The following is a 6,000-nucleotide window of genomic DNA, read 5'->3' as shown; positions in this document are numbered from 1 at the left end:
TTTACAGTCAGTTTTGGGGATTTAGCTCAGAGTTTTTAATCTGGTTTAATGGACAGCTTCATGTAGCACTGGCTGACCTTCCCCAGCTCTGTGGTGGGTGCGAAGACTGCTCCTGGCCATGCTCCCTTCCTCTGCTCTGTGCTTCTCAGTGGCAGCGGAAGGAGAGCAAGGCTGGGAGACAACCCTTGCACCAGACACACAGCTCTTTGCTGTAGAGCTTAGTGAGGAAATTGCATGTGGCTTGGAGATGGCTTCTGTGATATGGGACCTTGACTGGAAAACTGCTGCTGGAGCTTGCTCCTGTCCCGGTGCCATCAGGCGGTGACGGCTGCCCCTGCACAGCTCCAGCCTGCAAGCCAGCATTGCAAGAAGCGTGTGACCTCCCTGCATAGCTGGCTTTCATTTTCTTTTTGGGGGCCTCGTGTTCCTGTTGGCCGTTATGGCTTCCTCAGGCTTGGAGGAAGTCTGGTATTGCAGAACCAGACTTGGGGGAAAAGCACAGGGAGGTTTCTTGGGCAACACATTTTCTAAAGAGCAGGATTGGGGCTTGCAGCCTGCTGGCAGCCACATTGTCTCCTGCTGCGCTCCTGCCATGGGACTGGGAGACTGCAGCACCCAAAATCCTGCAGAACCTCGTCCAGGGCTACCAACCCTTCTATAATGTCTGTCTTCAGGAATGTCATGCTCCCTCTGCAAAGATGGGGTGAGGGGACACAGTGGAGCCACGTGGAGCTGTCCCCAGCCTCTGCACCAGGGTGGGGGGGACATGGTTGCTGTCATCCCGTGCAAGCAGACTTTTTTTTTTTTTTTTGCACAAACATGTTTGTTGCTCAGCACAGCAAAGCCCAGGAGAGCGTAACCGGCTGCTCTGCAACGGCCCCCGGTGCTTCCGGCGCTCGGCAGCGGCCGCCCCTCGCCCCACGGCTGGGCCGGCTGCGGTCAGGCTGTGGGGTGGCGCTGGGTGGGACCGCGCACCGTTATCTCCTCGGCAGCTACGGCTCTTCCTGTGGTCGGGGCCACGTGGGCAGGATGGGGTTAAAAGAAGCCCCGCTCCCTGCAGGGGCCCATTGCTCCCTGGCCACCAGCACCCTGTAGAGCACCCACCCGCAGCACCGGCACCCAGCATGGGCCACCTGCGCCCCAACCCGGTAATGTACGGAGGGACCCAGCCAGCAGCATGGCACCCACGTGGTGCTCAAGGAGCAGTGGGGGCATGGAGAGGTCCTGGGGCCATGGCCCCCACCTGCTGCTAGGGGGACAGTGGGTGCTGGGGGCCACCCCATGGGTAAGAGGGTCCCCCCCAGGGAGGAGGCGCTGCAGTGGTGGGCGGGAGGAGATGGGAAGAGCCTGAAGCAGAAGTGCCACCGAGGAGATTTCAGTTCCAGCAGGACAGGAGGCAGAGGATGCAGAGGCTGGTGGGGATAGGTGAGGCTGCTGCTGGGCACAGAAGCCATTCTGGGGGGCACTGGAGACATTCCGGGGGGCACAGGGCTGAGGTCACTGTGGGGCGCATGGCTCTGTATGGCCACGGGGGCTGCCTGGTGTCCCCTGCCATGTGGCCTGAAGGGCAACGGGGACATTGAGGGGGTCTCCATAGGGGTGGCAGGCAGGGGAGAGGTGGAGGTCCCTGGGAAGCCTCCGGTCCATGGCACTTCTGTGGCCCCATGGAAAGGGTGACTTCTCTGGAGGGGACAGAGTGTGGGATTCCCACAATAAGACAGGGCAAGGGGGACTTCGGTGACAGGAATGGCAGTATGAGATGGGGACTTTTAAAGGGTGGTCCCTGTAATGGGGATGGGGTCTCCACCATGAGGCCAAGGTAAAGGAGTCTTCTGTGACCACAGTGGAATTTAGGTGGTGTCTCCATCATGGGAACAACGCAAGGCAAGGGGTCTTTGGTCCAGATGGGCTTTGCTGTGGGATCTCCACGATGGGACTGAGGCAAAAAGAGTCCTCTGTGACCTGAGTGGCATTTAGGTGGAGTGCCCCCATGGGGATGAGGCAAAGGGTTCCTCTGTGAAACCGATAGGCTTCAAGGGACAATGAGGGAGTTTATGGTGGGATCTCAAACTTAAGATCAAGGCGAGGGATGGGGTTTGAAGGACAACAACAGAGTTTAAGGTGGGGTGTTTCCTGTCAAGGGAGACAACTCTAGGGGAGCAGCTCAACCTCAGTTTGGGAAGAGTCCAAGGGGGACCTTTGTGAACAGGACAGAGGATGAGATGAGGGTCTCCCTATGAGGGTAAGGCAAAGAGGCTATCTTTGCCCAGGATGGGGTTTGAGAGGGGATGGTGGGGTTTGAGGTGAGATCCCCTCCAGTGGGGACAAGGCAAGGGTGTTCTTTGTGGGCAGAAAGGGGTCTGAGGTGGGATACCCCCCCTTGGGGACAAGGTGACAGAGTCCCTTGTGCTCAGGATAGGGCTTGAGGGGGAATGATGGTGTAGGAGGTACAGTGGCTGGTAAAGCGAGGCTGCCCCTTTGTGCCCAGGGTGGGGTTTCAGGGGTACCAGGCAGGATCTCCCCCGTGGGGATGAGGTGAGGATGTCCCTTGTGCCTGGCACGGTTCCCCAGGGCAGGACGTGATGCCAGCAGGAGCTCCCTGTCCCCAGGGCAAAGCCAGCCCTGCCATTCGCGCCCCCGGCCATGCTGACACAGAAACATCCCCACGGCCAGGCACGCGGGGTGCAGGCGGAGGAGGCCACGTCGCTGGAGGAGAGCATCGCCGACACCGACTGAGAGACAGTGCAGTCACCCATAAAGTAGAAAGCACTACTAAACAGCACTGCAGGGTGTAGTGTTTCCTACTTTATGGATGAGTGTACTGTGGGCTACGGAGAAGAGAGCACTGCCGGCCACCTGCGAGCTGGCCACCAGCTGTGCACGGCTGGGGAGCCAAGGACAGGCTGGCGCCAGCACCACCACCGTCCCTGCTGCCACCAAGCCAGCACGCCTGGGACATGGGGCTGAGGGGACAGGTAGGTAGCAAAGCCTGCGATTTGTGCTTTTCTGCCCCATCTTCAGGTCATGGATGGCAAAGTCCTGTGGGGAGCTGGGTCGTGGTGGCCATGTGCGGGTGGGGAGAGGCGGGAGGGCTGGCGAATAGCTTTGCATGGCTGCACAATGGCAGGATGCTGCTAAATAAAACTCTTTCAGTGTTGACTTGTGGACTTTGTCTTTTTTATTCTATTATTGGGAAACGCAAAAACTGGAAAAAGACACCTGCAGTTCCCCAAGGCCATGGCCAGCAGCTGGGGGGCACTGCAAGCTTGCACGGGGACAGGGCCTGAGGGGGGCTCAGGGGTGTTAGAAACAGTACGAGGGGCACCAGCACCACACAGTGTGACTTGCGCCCCGTGTCCGTCCAGGCTCATGGCAAAGTGGCCACATCCTGCCACAGCCCTGCCACCTTCACATAGAGAGGGAATGAGACGCTCCTGTGGTCACTGTCCCCACACACACACAGCCCATCCATGCTGTTGTCCCCGTGTTCTGGCTTTCTAGGTCCCCAGTGCCCAAATGTCAGTTCCCAAACACCTGTGGGCATCCCCATGCTTGGCTTTGATTCCCCATCTCCTGGCCTTGGGAAAGATAAATAAAAAAATAAAATAAAAAAAAAAAAAAAACAAGGAAGCAGCATAGCCTGCCCCAAGCAGCTTTCATTTTGTTGCGTGCCTAAAAGGAAAACAAAGCCCAAGTTTACAGTTTTAATACGTAGAAGTTTTGAAAGGTCACGTTCCTAATAATGAATATGTAAGTATTAGGCAACATAAATACGGGATACTTATGATTGATGAATATTATGGTCACAAATGTTATAACCACCCAGCATTCACTGCCTGCAGAGATGTTGGAAACATATTTCTTGCTGAGAGCAGCAAAACAGAAACTGCAACTTTTTTTTTTTTTTTTTTTTTTTTAAACACATCTCCTTTTTTAGTGCCCTCCCTGTGGGCTGAGTGCATGTCAGCTGGTTCCTGCAAGTAAACGTGTCCATTCCCTACTGGGTGGAACTGCCAGTCTCTGAAGGACCTCGGCACATTTCTCCTCGCCCGGGTCAATGCTATGGCCGTGCGGCGGCTGTGCAGCTCCCAGCCCAACGGGGCCATGAGGGCAGTGGAAGGCTTCCCCCACTGTCTTCAGACCCACACAAATGCCCCAGTCCCACATGCTGTGGGGTTTCCATACTGCAGAACATGAGCCACCACATTTGTGGGGGGCTGCACCATGCCCTGCGCCCAGCTGATCTCATCCCCTTCCCTGCTGGGCTGCTTTTAGCTGTTTCCTGAGCCTGGTGGTCCCTGCTATGCTGTGCTCAGCCCACGTGCTCATGCCTGCCCAGGGATGCACACACCCCCAGCACAATGCTGTGTCCTACAAATGCACATTTCCCATGCAACAGTGCCCAGGAAATCCTTGCAAGCATGGGCATCACAGATGTTCATGTCTCCTCCCCAGATCTGCACCAAGACATGCCAGAGCAAACTCTCAGCCCTGGTGGCCCTGGAATGGTTCAAGGGAGGTGCGAAGCAGAAGCCAAGGTTCTCAGCTGGGAGAGTGGGCATCCATTGGTGTCACCATGTGTCCTGGTCTCACTGGGGCTGTCCTCAGGGGCCTGCGGGAAAGAAGGATGGAACCAGGTCAGTGCCCACCAACTGCCCCAGTGCCACCACCCCCGCAGCAGGGCACAGGTCACCCAGGGCTGGCACAGCCTCGGCCTCCTTCCCCAGCTGAGACCACAGAGAGCTACAGGAGCTCCCATTAATCCTTCATGGTCCCACCAAATTCCATCCCCTGAGGCAGAGGAGAAGGTCGATAGGACAACCGAGGACACTAATTAGTCTTAATTGCCCTGAGCAGTCTCATGGGGAGCCCCTGGTCCTGGTTCATTTCACCTTGTCTGGAGGCTACCAATGGATCCTGTTATCAGTGTCCTGCTCAAAACCTGTGGGATGGCTCCCTGGTTTTTGAGGGCCCTGGGGTCAACGTTTGGCTCCTTATTTCTTCTCTACCATGGAGCATGTCCACTCTTGCTGCTCCACAGTGGAAGAGGGCAGGAGGCCCTGGGGTCTGTGCACTCTGTGTCTGAACCTTGGCTCCTTGGAGGCCTTTAGAGAGCAGTGGGTGCTGCTGGGGGGCTCTGCTGCAGTCCTTTTTCAGCTTCCCAGGGTTGAATTGTTGATCTCGGCCTCCCTACTGTCACCTGGTTTTCATTAATTGCTCAGTGCCATTGTTTGTTTTTCCTAAGCCTGTCATTTCCTCTGTCTTAGGAGAGCTTCAAGTATCTTTCTAAGGAAACACTTTGCTCCATCTCATGTACATGGAGCATTGACCCACAGAAGGTGCTTGCATGACTTGGGGGACCAAGGGGTAACTGGAGGTGCCTGTAGCAATTTTTCCCCACAGCTGTCATGAAGACTTCACTCAGTCAGCTCAAGGAGCTCCCAAGCCACCGTGCCTTTGTTTAATAACTCAGATGGATTTCTCTTTCCTCCCTAAGGATGGTCCATGGCCCTGATTTATCCAGCTGGCTGGCCAAGGAGTAAGAGCACCTCCAGCTTGCCAAGCTCAGGAAGCTAGGATGCATTCAGTCTCTTCAGGGATGGGCAGCTCATGGCTATGGGTTCAGTGTGTATGCCACTGATGCGCCACCATCTTACCTGACTTCATCTCACCTGACTGGGGTCTTCTGTAGGACTGTGGGAGGAGAAAATGGGTGCCTGGCTTGGCCCTGGCCCCTGATACTCCAGGGCAGCAGGTCCTGGGAGCACCATGGAGCCACGCAGGTCTGGCACTGGTGAGCGGGAGAAGCCTAGAACTGCACAGTAGGTCTGGTGATAGCAGCAGTTCCCTGGTGGGATAAGCAGACTGCTGTGGTGAGCAGCACATGGCAGTGGAAGTGCAAAATAAGACATGTCGGAGCAGGGTTCCCAAGGAGGCTGTGCTGTTTGAGCAGCGTGTGCCGTGCGCTGCTCGCAACCACATGATCTTATCAGCAGCACG

The 6,000-nt window shown here is 56.4% G+C and overlaps 1 long non-coding RNA gene across 1 annotated transcript; it reads left to right on the top strand.

The window, feature by feature from the left end:
* The first annotated feature begins 720 nt into the window (after positions 1–720).
* Positions 721–3,159, top strand: LOC311421163. The gene is made up of 2 exons (XR_014684725.1): positions 721–1,148; positions 2,610–3,159. It is a non-coding gene; the product is annotated as an uncharacterized lncRNA (long non-coding RNA).
* The last annotated feature ends 2,841 nt before the right edge of the window (positions 3,160–6,000 follow it).

The sequence above is a fragment of the Aythya ferina genome (assembly GCF_964211825.1).
Source record: "Aythya ferina genome assembly, chromosome: 19".
NCBI lineage: Eukaryota > Metazoa > Chordata > Aves > Anseriformes > Anatidae > Aythya > Aythya ferina.
Note: the sequence above shows the minus strand (reverse complement) of the source record. Positions and strands in the feature narration are given on the sequence as shown.